The following is a 13,743-nucleotide window of genomic DNA, read 5'->3' as shown; positions in this document are numbered from 1 at the left end:
GAAGTTGAAGTGCTTTAGCCATGCTAATGCTCCCCATAACCATTTTACTGGAAAAAAGTCTGAAGGACTGAAATGACATGGTGAGGAGCTTCGCTCATTAATGTCGGTGGCATACACATATTATTGATGTTGTAAATGACATTGATCATTCAATAAATCTGTCGATCTTGAGAATACAGAAGTTTCTGTTCATGATATTCTACTTAGCAATGATATTTTCATGAATACCTTTAATAAACCCACATGTATGTACCATTAAAGTCTACAACAGTTTATCACTAACAAATCGTGTCAGTCTATTTAAAGTACCTTCGTCTTAAGACCTTCATACACTCAAGCAATTTTGAGCTATGGTGTATCACATACAATTGACACGATATATTTACATCAACCAACGTCGACGTTCGGTCCAACGCTTTTCCTTAGTTATATTATGTGGGCATCCTCTTGGCTTTCTCCAGCTGGTGCATGCTGGATTATGCCCAGAGAAATGGACCAAGTGGACCAAAATGTTGCAGCTGGCACTCCATCACAATGCAAGTAATGATTGTCATCAAAAGCGCCATGTCCAGCTAGTGTTTTTTTATGACACAAATGCACCGTTTCTGGGCATACAGAAACACTCATCTCAGCGCTTTATTAAAAGGAAAACAGGCTCGTCATAGGATTAGTTTCTAAGATGACAATAAACGGCTATCTTACAATGTACAGAGCTAAAAAGCACTCACCATCAGCAGGAACATGGCGTCTGTCCAATCTGCTATCACATGATTTTTTCTCTATTGTGATACATTTTGTGTGACAAATCAGGTGACTTTGACCCCCTCCAGTGCCCTCCCCTCCACCCTCAAAAACAAAAACTCCTTCGGTAGGATTCACACATTTTGCTCCATTTGAGTAGTTGTTTGAAAAGGTGCCCCAGTGATGTCACAGTGCCTTTCTGAAAAAAAAAATCTGGCATTTTCAAGAACTTCAAGTTGCTGCACAAAATATAGCAGGGTGCTCTGAAAAAAAGATGCTGGTTACTTTGTTTTTTCTGGAGGCATCTGCATGTGGCCACATGCTCTCCATTCTCATTTAGAGAAGTTGAATAAAGATGTTGCCTCTCAGAAAAAACATGCCGTATGGACACAGGGCCTGAGTCTCCCTAAGTAACTGATGGTTTAACACAAAGTCATGCCAGTTGTACCCAAGGATCCTCCAAAGTGACCCAGTACCAAAGATAAACAGTCATTGCCTTATAGGTCACTGGCTAGAGTTGAAGTCTCACAACCATAGAGTAAGATAGGAAGCACCACATGGACCATTCTCCTGCAAGCATATCATCATCGCCAAGCACCTCTGTCCAGCAACCCCATAAGATCTTCTCAGGTGCCTCTCAATCTCAAAGGCTGAGGACCCAGACACATGAACTGATGGCTGAATCCAGGAAATCCCTGAAATCCTGGATTTAAGTCTTGATTCAGGACAATTGCAAAACCAGACACTCGGATTCTGTGATCTTTGAGGACCCAAAGATCACAGCATCACACACATCACCAAGAAATCTAGGTCAGTTAACCGTTCCTCTACTTTCCGCACTCAACTCGCTGGTTTCCAAAAGCCAACCCAACACGAAGTCCATGCAAGAACTGAACAGTGCAGGAGCCCACTTTCAATATGGTTCGATGATGATGAACACCCCATTAGAGATTTGTCATACCTTATTATTTTATGTATTGTGAGAAACCACATGATCTTTTAATAAGAGCTGCATGAATGCATCTGAACAAAGAACATGTCTTTAAGCAATGCATTTTTCATACTTGTCCCCATGTTTTGCATGTTCAGCCATCACCATAATGGAAGGTGAATGTGCCCTACATTGTTGTAATAATAATAAAAAAATCTGTTCCTTTTAGACAATAGCATCAGCCTGGCCTTTGCAGAGTAGTTGTAGCCCAGGCAGACCTCAGGTGTGCAGAGAGCGCTCTATTTTAATTGGTTTTGAACACGCCATTGTTAAGGCACAAGCGATAGAGAAAGAGGAACAGAGAGAAAACACCCATGTGCACCACTACCTCATTAGTGCAGCACTAACATAGTGTCATTATAATTTGCTCTTTGTCTAGCTGCCTAATTAGCTTGTCATGGTGCATCAGGTCCTGTGGAGTATGTGGTCATTAGACTCGAAGAGCGCTGAAGCCGAATGACAATCGGCTTTCTCCCGTCACTTTCTTCAGTTTCGGCTGAGAGTGACGACGTCGGCACAACGACATGCTACGGCATCGCTTGAAATGCTGCATTTGTATGTTTCGCGGTCGTCCAAAACGAGGATAGACGTTTTTGTCTCGCTTTGTTTGGCTTTGCTGATCTCATGTCAAGACAAATTGTAGTTTTGTGTCTAGGATATCTCAGCCTCATTGCTGTGGTTTTGCACGCTGTCTGGTCCGGGAGAGAAAAATCCTCAATATTGACGTTTCTAGCAGGTAATTCCACTGTAATAGGAGTGACAACTGCAGTAAGCCTCATCGAACAAGATGTGACTTCTTGCACGGTGCACCTGTTGTTCACATGCATTAACCTGGAGGTAAAACTGCACAAATACAGAACAGGGAGATCGGATATGTTTTCATCTTTAATTACCAACAAAGGCCACTGCTGTGCATAATTCTCCTGTGCAACACGGCGCAGTGCGACTGCTTTAAATGAATAGCAAACAGCCTGTTTAACCAGAAAGCAACATGAGCTACAAGTGCACAATTCATCACCTGATTATTAGTGCTGCTTCACATCACACCGAGGGGTTGCTGATGCCTTTTGGGGAGGTAGTTGGTATTGTGGGTACCTTTAGCAGATGGTCGATTGTTATTAAAAAGCCCTTGTACAGAGCCAGCTGATTGGACAAACTAGTGTCTGTGTGTCTCCTGGCCTGTTCCTCCGCGGCTACACAAACAGTTTGCCTCAGCGTTTGGATCGGAGACAGAATGGAGGTGAATAGCACATTTAAAGGCTCTGGCAGAACGACAACTTCATGTTAGTGGCTCATAACTGAACAATCGGATTGTTTAATGCTCACACACTGGAGTGCAACAGTGCACATGCTCCAGAGAAATCCAAGGGCGAGGTCCTGAATCCTCAAGTTGCTTCCGGTGTGTGCCTTGCATGGCAGCACCCTGACGTCGGTGTGTGTGTGTCTGTGTGAATGGGTGAATGTGAGGCATCAATGTAAAGCGCTTTGAGCGTCTGATGCAGATGGAAAAAGCTCTATATAAATGCAGTCCATTTACCATTTACAATCGAACGCGTATCACATTCGTTACAAAACGGGAAGCTAAAAACACGATTAGAAAAACCAAGTCAGACATGAACATACTCCATAAACATCTAACCAGCATCGGAAAAAACACACGGATTGCAAACCTAACAGCTAACAATTGGACCATCTGTTAGCAAGTTTGTCATGTAGGTGAAGAAAGCAAACAGGTCTGACTACGAGCTGAGCAGCTTTCATTTCGGGCAATACCGTAAGTTTACATGTTTATATATTAGCCATATAATAAGCTAATTATTAACCTCACTTGCTCGGTCTGTACGGGAAAATATGTTTTTTGCACGGATCGAGCTTTAGTCTGATATTTTAACGTACAGACCTCATGCTCAGTTAATAATCCTTTAGTATTTTTTGCTAGTTTGAGACATAATGTGGCTTATACACATACAAGGTCTATTAGAAAAGTATCCGACCTTATTTTTTTTTTTTTAAAACATATGGATTTGAATCACGTGTGATTACATCAGCCAAGCTTGAACCCTCGTGGGCAAGCGAGAATTTTTTCACGCCTGTGTTGATAAGCATTTGTAAAATCCAGGTGGCTTTTGGTGGCTTTCAGTTGAGTGAGTATCTGAGAAATTATTTAACAGCAGGGCATGTTCCAACTTGTCCTTAAGGCTTCCAATGGAGGTGTTTTTCCTGTGGCGGGCACGCTGCGCCGGCTGCGAGCCAACGCGCCAATCCGTCCGCACGTCTTTCATTAAAAAATCTCCTTTAACAGTGGAATGTCCGGATAAACTGCTGATTTCGACCTCTTCTGAAAGTTCTCTGTTCTCTCACGACGTCCTGGGTCAACAGAGGCTTAAATTTGGAGGTTTTCAGTTTGAAACAGGATGACGATGTTGCCTCGGAGCGCTGCGCGACGTCCCGCTCCGTGGGAAGTCCTTACAGCGATAGAAACAATCCAAAAATCTCTCAGCCGTTAAACTTTTCACCGAAAACCAGCTGAATTTCTCGAATGGTGTCCACTCGGATGTGCCTCACAGTTTTTGAAAAAATTTTGATGAAGCACAATGCCAGTCTCTCAGCAACTTCTCAGACAATGAAAATCCGACGAGGGGGCTGGACCACCCCTCCCACAAGGCGTGCTCACAGGCGAATGACGTCACCGACAGGCGTGAAAAAACTCACACATAAAACGGTCGGTTTCTTTTCTAATAGACCTCGTATATGTCTTATATGCCTTTAAAAAAAATATGTATTCCACTATTAATAATAAATTATTTATATGGGGCTTTCCTAGGAATCAAAGCACGAAACAAAATAAGCTCCAGTAATGAAAGATTAATTGCCATTAATAAAAGCACACTTTGACAATGCAGAAAATGCCTAAGTAAAGAGCTAATTAAAAACATCTAAATAACACATTTTTGCTTTAGTGTTTCCAAAGATGTGTGCCAGCAATCTGTGTCCATCTGATGATTTATTTTGTCCAAACCGCATCAGATAATAACCAATATGTCATCCAATGCCGGTTTATTTGTCTATTTCGCTTATTTCTTGGAATTTAAAAGTCCTTATATTAAGTAACAGCACAGGCTGTGGTGTGCACATGTGCTATACTCAATTCCCGTCAGTTGTTAAACTTGCCCCCAGGGTAACACTGTTAAAAAGTGAGTTCTACATACAGAACAAAGTATGACCTGTACTCTGGCGTGACTTATATGTTTTATTTAATTTTGTTCACAATGCAATTTTTGACAGATGTGACTTATACTCTGGAAAAAATGGTATATTTCCTGCAATTAGCAGTGGGAACTCAATGCAGTCAGTCATTGTGTCTATTACATATTCAGCTCTGAATTTCTGGGTTCTAATAGTTTATAGCTAGGTGAGGATCAGTGAACCTCCTGTTTTGGGTCATGTTGACATGTTTTATCTTGCAAAATGACCGTAATGTAAAATAAAGGCAGGCCTATCAAGTCCCTTGAGAATACCTGTTTCTAATCAACTCTCAACATGAGACAGTGAAGGAATCACACACACGTCTAAACATAAAATGATGTATTCCCAAAATGTACACCTGATGTAGATACAATTCCCCTGAACTGTAATCTGACAAAGCTGCCCTTACCATACATTTACCAGGGCCCAAATACATAACAGTATTAATACATTTCCAGCTGGGTGTGGTAATACATGCAGAGGTATTGTGTGTCTCGACAACTATGTGTGAACAAAATGACCTGATTTAGACCAAAGCTGGTGAAATTACTGAAGGTCACCCAAGAACAAAGTGAATTGATTTGAATAATAAAAAAAAAAAAAAAAAAGTAAAAGTCAAGGTCACCGGTCAAGATTAAATTATGGGACCAATATTCTGAGGAATTTATTAAAGATACACATACGGCTACTCTTAACCACTAATGTGAAGACATATATCATTTTTATATTGCTCACATGACCTCTGACCTTCTGAAACTAATTTCGAATGGCTACTTTGAGGAACTGGCGAAAGCTACTCCTCTGTATGGTTACTGCTAAACACAAACATGTTTACGAGGTCTATTAGAAAAGTATCCGACCTTATTATTTTTTTCAAAAACCATATGGATTTGAATCACGTGTGATTGCATCAGCCAAGCTTGAACCTTCGTGCGCATGCTTGAGTTTTTTCACGCCTGCGTCATTCTCCTGTGAGCAGGCTTTGAGTGAGGAGTGGTCCACCCCCCTCGGCGGATTTTCATTGTCAGGAAATGGCGGAATGATTTGGGCTTTTTTTCCATCAGAATTTTTTCAGCTGGAAACCATTAGAAAAATTTATCTGGCTTTTGGTGAAAATGTTACGGGCTTGGTAGAGAATAAGGAGTGTTACTGTCGCTTTAAGGACGGCCCCCAGCGGCTGTGGGGCACGCCGCGCTCCGAAGCCGCCATCGACAGGCTGAACGACCATTTCATTTCTAAACGGATGGCTGTCTGGATCCGTGATCATTGTGTGCCATTTCTCTGGTTATCACAAGAGCTGGACATCAACCATTTTCTGGCAGATTTCACTTTTAACAAGAGATTTTGTCATGGAAAGCCGAGCGGAGGCAAAACCACCTCCGTTTTGGTCTCACAGGACGGCTTTGAGATGGCGTTCAGACAGCTGTCGATGGTTTTTCCATCGAGTGATTATCCGAGAAATTGTGGATGTGCCTGGACATGCCAGAACATGTCCCGTGAGGCTTCATCACAGCGTTGCTGTGCGCCATGCGGCACCGCCGCGACGCGCGGAATTCCTCCACACGTCTGTCTCAATCAGTGGTGTCAAAAGTACACACATTTGTTACTTAAGTAGAAGTATAGATACTGCAGTTTAAAAACACTCTGGTAAAAGTTGAAGTATCAACTTGACCTCTTTACTCAAGTAAAAGTGAAAAAGTATGTGCTCCAAAACCTACTTAAAGTATAAAAGTATAAAGTAACCTTTAAAAAAAAAAGAAAAAAAAAAGTAGATGCCACTATATGAATTGAAAGCTTAATTTAAAAACTGATTCGTTCTACATGTGGCCCAAGACCCAAAACCCCAAATTACCCCCCAACACCACCTGCACGAAAATGTTTCAATTCTAGAAGCTCTGAAATGCAATCTGGGACTATTCCAGACAATAAACTGCAGTGAGTGCAGCATCCATTTAGTGAAGGAAAAAAACAAACAAAAAAAAAAAACTACTTTTCCTTATTCAAATTCATTCCAGTAGTATTCTGCTCTTTCTAGGATGCAGCAGTTTTCTAGTTTGGCAGATAGTTCTGGAGGAAATCACTGAAGAAATTAACACATTGAAAATATGGTTTGACTGAAACAAACTGTCATTAAATAAGACAGGGATGAAGTGGAGGTGTAAGAGTCACTAGGTGTTCATAGGAAACATTTATTTATGTATGTATGTATGTATGTATGTATTTATGTATGTATACTCAACAAAAATATAAACGCAACACTTTTGGTTTTGTTCCTATTTTGTATGAGATGAACTCAAAGATCTAAAACTTTTTCCACATACACAATATCACCATTTCCCTCAAATATTGTTCACAAACCAGTCTAAATCTGTGATAGTGAGCACTTCTCCTTTGCTGAGATAATCCATCCCACCTCACAGGTGTGCCATATCAAGATGCTGATTAGACACCATGATTAGTGCACAGGTGTGCCTTAGACTGTCCACAATAAAAGGCCACTCTGAAAGGTGCAGTTTTATCACACAGCACAATGCCACAGATGTCGCAAGATTTGAGGGAGCGTGCAATTGGCATGCTGACAGCAGGAATGTCAACCAGAGCTGTTGCTCGTGTATTGAATGTTCATTTCTCTACCATAAGCCGTCTCCAAAGTCGTTTCAGAGAATTTGGCAGTACATCCAACCAGCCTCACAACTGCAGACCACGTGTAACCACACCAGCCCAGGACCTCCACATCCAGCATGTTCACCTCCAAGATCGTCTGAGACCAGCCACTCGTACAGCTGCAGAAACAATCGGTTTGCATAACCAAAGAATTTCTGCACAAACTGTCAGAAACCGTCTCAGGGAAGCTCAACTGCATGCTCGTCGTCCTCATCGGGGTCTCGACCTGACTCCAGTTCGTTGTCGTAACTGACTTGAGTGGGCAAATGCTCACATTCGCTGACGTTTGGCACGTTGGAGAGGTGTTCTCTTCACGGATGATGCGAAGGAGATGTGTTGCACTGCATGAGGCAAATGGTGGTCACACCAGATACTGACTGGTATCCCCCCCCAATAAAACAAAACTGCACCTTTCAGAGTGGCCTTTATTGTGGGCAGTCTAAGGCACACCTGTGCACTAATCATGGTGTCTAATCAGCATCTTGATATGGCACACCTGTGAGGTGGGATGGATTATCTCAGTGAAGGAGAAGTGCTCACTATCACAGATTTAGACTGGTTTGTGAACAATATTTGAGGGAAATGGTGATATTGTGTATGTGGAAAACCAAAAGTGTTGCGTTTATATTTTTGTTGAGTATATGTTCATTGTTAGTTGCTTTTATATTTTCTGTTGTGTTTCTATTCAGGTTCTTTTTGCCTCTTTCTCTAAAATTGTATATAATAATCATTAGATTATTGATATATAAACAAAAATAAATTTAAGAAATATTACAATTTGAAAACAAATGCACCCGAACGTGATGAGAGCTGCAATTGCTTAATGCTAACTTTTAACATTGAAAACGCCATAGACATGCTAACGCGTTAGCGTCGCTCCCGTTTTTAAGTTAGAAAATACATCTATGAGCTGTTTCAGAAGACCATAACAGGTCGGTTAACATAGAAAAGGTAAATAATACTCACAGAAGTATGCTCTTTAGGATTTTAGCGGGGGAAAATTAAGCGAAAGAAAGAAAGAATAAACGAAGCAATAGGTCGAAGCATTCAATCTGCGAACCACTGCTTCGATTGGTTCACGGTTCAAAGCAAAGCCGTGCTGCAGAAAAGTTGATTACAGGCGCACATGACGTGAAATATATATATATATATATATATATATATATAAATAAACATTAAACTGAAGCCAAGAGTAACGAGGCTGTTTTAAAAATGTAAGGAATAGAAAGTACAGATACTTGTGTGAAAATGTAATGAGTAGAAGTCAGACGTAGGCAGAAAAATAAGTAAAGGAGTAAAGTATAGATACCTAAAAAGTGTACTTAAGTACAGTAACGAAGTATTTGTACTTCGTTACTTGACACCTCTGGTCTCAATGTGCTGAAAAAGTGCTGATGACCATGTCTTTTCACAATTCCTGTGCTAGTCAGACAACGTCCTGGATAAAACACAGCATCCAGGAGTTTTTGTCATGGAAAGAGGAGAGGAGGCTTTGCGCGTTCAAGTTGTCTGACACAATCACACGTGATTCAATCCATATGGTTTTTGAAAAAAATAATAAGGTCAGATACTTTTCTAATAGACCTCGTATGTCACTCACATGACCTTTGGTCTTGGGTGACCTTGAAGGTCACAAAAAAGGTTACTCAAGCTTTTATCATTTGCCACGGGCAACTGAGACTTTTGGAGCCTGACCCAGCAGAAGTAGGGTGTGGTTCTCCACTGCAAGGGATGTTCTGACTCACTGGGTGCAATACAGTGGTCCCTCGTTTATCGCGGGAGTTACGTTCTAAAAATAGCCTGCTATAGGCGAAATCCGCGAAGTGGTCAGCGTTATTTTTTACAATTATTATAGAAGTATTAAGGCTGTAAAACCCCTCACTACACACTTTATACACTTTTCTCAATCAGGCATGAACATTTTCTCACTTTTCTCTCGTGTGTAAACACTCTCAAAGTTCAAACCTGAGTAGAAAAATAAGACCAACCTGTTTTCAGGCCCAAACATTTATTTGAGAAATAAAAATAGAACGTTTTCCTTTAAATAATTATGATGGCTTTTAGAACTAACGAAATTAATTTTAACGATCAACGTACGAGGTTGGACACATAAGAAATTATTAATAGTGACTGACCAGTATTTCACAGTTCCTCTAATCGCGCCTCTTCGTCCTGGCACCGCTGCGCTGTCACGTCTTTTTCCACTGACTCACACCTCGCTGCAGGTGTCTTTTTCCAAGTGTAGAACACAGTTATGGGTAGTTGTTGGTGCTCTTTTTTTCTTCTGGTCGAGAAGATTCTTATAAACAGACACGCAGAACACAATGCGTGTGCTCTCCCTTCGCGGTGTCGCGACCGGCTGCTTGATGAGGACGTGGAACACAATGCACTGTAAAAAAAAAAGCATGCAAAGTTGGACTAAAAAAAATCCGCGAAACAGCAAGGTCGCGAAAGGTGAACCGCGTTATAGCGAGGGACCACTGTATTGAGAAATGTTGGTTTCTCAGAATGTAAAAGATGGAGAACCACACCCTATGTGTTCTGGGTCAAACTCAAAACCTCTCAGATCGCCCCTTGTATATTGGCTAAAGTGTGCCAGATGAACCCATGGTTACTATTAGACATGGGCAGGAAGTCATATATGGGCTAATAATACGCAACTTCTAAATTGACCTTGAGTGACCTTGAACATATTTAAGGTCATGCCCAGGTTACAGTGATGAAACAGCGTCGCTATCTAGTTAGCAAGTTTCTCCATCTAACCGGCGGAGGATTACTCGTAACCAAGAGGTTCCACTTTCATATTTGACTTCATGTGGTTTTCTAAGTGGCCCAAATAGCAGAAATCACATTTTCTGCATTCCAGCTGCACATCCCAACGTGCACATTGTCACCAATAAACAAGCGTGGTTTATTTGTCTGTGTCTGTGTTTGTGTGTTTTCATGACTGAGTGCACGTGAGTCATTACTACAAGTGTCCGTGGCTCTTCACTGAAACGTTCACACGATCCTAACACTCTGAGATCGTTTAAAACAGCAACTTGCTTCCACCTGACAAACAAACCCGAGAGGCCTGACTGGTGCCATCACAGCCCGCTGCCTCTCCTCCTCCTCCTCCACCCCCTGTTTCATTGTGTAAACATGACAGCGCCACAGAGCCCCCACTCGTTATCTGAAGCTGGAGACAGATGGAATTGGGGAGCGTTACGAGTGCAGCACAACAAGACAAGTGGGCAGGCTCGAGTCATTGATGGAACAAATATGGGTTTGTGAGAGTCTGGGGAGCGACCCTGCTGATTTAGTTAACATAATTCACCTTCTTTTTAACAACAAATCTCAGCCAATCACCATATGTTAATAATAAAGACTCACATCCGCTGCAGCTGAGCTGCGTTTTGCATGCAGAGCGGCGGTGCACACATTTTTTTTTCCTCATCTCGAAGCAAAATGCACCTTCAGTTCACTGTCACATTTCACAAAAAAAAAAAAAAAAAAAAAAAAAATTAAATACATATTTCACCATAAACGGAGTGTCTTTGGCTGCGTGTCAAATGCACTTGTGCCGTCTCATTTCCAACGCCAGCTAAATAGGATGATGACAAATAGAATGTCTTCTGCATCTCCTTGAAAGTTTGCCAATATAATAATTCTGGCTTGTGTTTTATTAGGGAAAGGAGAGAGGATTTGATTAACCTTTCCTATTGAATGGAAGCAATAAAATCTAGTAAATGGGACTTGCTGGGCAAATAGATTTTAACTTATTGATTTCTCATCATTTCTCGTCCCTGTGTCATTAAAGGAAAACACCATTTTCAAACATCCAACATTCTTAGGATCTTCTCCTAAAATGTCTTTGTACTTTGATGAATGAGAATGATTAGAGATGCTTTATTTTAGCAATTTGAAGAGGGAGGCAATTCCCCCCCCCCCCACCCCCTAACAATTCAGAGTCCATACTTGAATTTTTAGCATGAAAAATAAAATATTTCACCTCAGCAACTTATTTACCTGCTTTCTGCCTGCGTAGTCTGTTTTTGTTTTGTTCCATTAGCATTATAAACCATCCTTCTCATTATCTACTGCCTCGTTTGTTGGTCAAGGTTATTGATGGTAGTGGTGGTGGGCACGCAGGTCAAAATTAAAAGTTTTCACTACAATTTGTACCTAACGCACACATATGGAGGTGGTTTCTAGAATTATCTAGGCAAGGTGAGATTTGCCAAATCATTGGGGACAAGGTATTTTTTTTTTTGGTCAAAATTTAGTTTTTTCTCTGATTTGCACCAAACGTTGGCACATCTTTGGCAGCGACGGCAGCAGCGGTCCATCGGGGTCAATGATGACAAATATGGCACATATGTGGAGATAGTCTCCAGAATTGCTCAACAAGGTTAAATTTGCCCAAACTCAGTCATTGGGGCCAAGATCATGTGTGTTTGTTGACCTACTCCTCCCAGGTCCTTTTACTCATGAAGTCATTATCAAGTCACTCTCAAGTCATCAATCTTATAGTCCTCAAGTCAGCTTGCAAACAATTGGTGGTCATTATGACTTGAGAGCTGACTTGGGACTTGCTGATTGATGACTTGAGAGTGACTTGATGGCCACTTTGTCCCACCTCTGCTCATCTCTACTGAACTTGATCAATGATCAAACATCAAGACCAGAGGTTGACAACCTGCCCTGCATGTGTTTTATGTCTACCTGCTCTACTCAAAACTGTTTTTTTTTACTCCGGTGTTTCTCAACTCTTTGATTGGGTGAACAAAGCTGACTGAGTTAATTAGTTGTGGGTGGAGCAGAAAAAGTTAGAAAAGAAGTAGAACAACTGCTCTCCAGGAGTCGGGCTGGAGATCGTTGGCCAAACCATATAGAGCCATCTGTTCCGGTATCACTGATTCACAAAGAATAATTTACATTTGAGGGCCCGGCCACACGGCACACAATGATAGCTGGAGGAAGAATAAAAGTCAGAAACTCACACAAACATCAAGAAAAGGTGGATGAATGATCCTGCACCTTTCCTATCACTGAAAAGCCTGCGAATCAAGAGCAAAGAAAGGAATGAAACAAAACTGAAACTAACAAAAGAAAAATTAAGTGAAGGTTGACCTCGATGCTTTAAACAAAATCAAAAGGAAACGTTCACGAAAGCAGGTATAAAACTAAGCGCAGCCAGCCCTGTGCTCATGGCCGTAGTACTTCCAGGTGCGGGATTTTGTTTGTCTTCACAACGTGTGTGCACACCCAGGCAGCAACAAACGGCTGGAGCATGTGTAAATAGTTAAAGCAGTTGATAAAATGTTCTTAATGCTATTGTGTCTGCATGAAAACATTGCTTTATCGTCTCAAACATGGACAATTCATTAACGATACAAAGATGTTTTACGTTCAGCTCGTTGAAGCTTTAGTTCTTGATTCGTTCAGATATCGTCAACCTGACTTGAGAGGTTGAATGAAAGTCAAAGTCAAACGATGTGCTAACGTTACAAAAACTAAGCAAGCAATAAGAAACTGCCAAGAAAGAAAGCAAAATGAAATACAGACGAATTGAGGTTGTCATCGTTATTCCTTCACATTTTTTCAGCAGTTTAAAAATTCTGACAAAGCGCCAGCTGCAGGAATGAAACGGACAAAGGTGTAATGATCTCTCCGAAAGTCATGAAAGTCCAGATTTCTTGTTTCGTTTGGGCTTTGTTGTCCTTCGTTAGTGCTGTGTGACCGGGGCTTGAGACACTTGTTGCACTCTTTCAGAGCTCCTTCTTGTTTCCACTGGAATTAGTGGGGTGGGCTCGGTGTTGTAAGTGTTTTAAGTCAGGCACCTACATGGGTTTTTTCTGTCCATATAATGTTAATGAATTATACCTTAGGTGTGGTTTTTCCAGCTGACTGATTCTGCTCTTTTTCCTCTCTGTCCATGGTGCAGAGAGAAATGCGTAGGAGTGGTGTCTGTAGATAACAGGATGCTGGACTGATAGCGAGATACCATGCTTGAAGCTGATGCAGCAGATGTTTTAAATTCCTGTTTTCTGTTTCTTCAGCTCTGTAAAACTTTGTAAAAACCTTGTAACTGTTAGTATGGCCTAAGCAGTGGGTCACCC

At 41.3% G+C, this 13,743-nt stretch overlaps 1 protein-coding gene across 1 annotated transcript in view; it reads left to right on the top strand.

Moving 5' to 3' along the window:
- The window catches only part of LOC117521153 (receptor-type tyrosine-protein phosphatase mu-like), a 467,264-nt gene that overhangs the window by 122,941 nt on the left and 330,580 nt on the right, over window positions 1-13,743 (top strand). The window lies entirely within an intron of this gene.

This window comes from Thalassophryne amazonica, chromosome 12, assembly GCF_902500255.1.
Source record: "Thalassophryne amazonica chromosome 12, fThaAma1.1, whole genome shotgun sequence".
In the NCBI taxonomy this organism is placed as follows: Eukaryota; Metazoa; Chordata; class Actinopteri; order Batrachoidiformes; family Batrachoididae; genus Thalassophryne; species Thalassophryne amazonica.
Note: the sequence above shows the minus strand (reverse complement) of the source record. Positions and strands in the feature narration are given on the sequence as shown.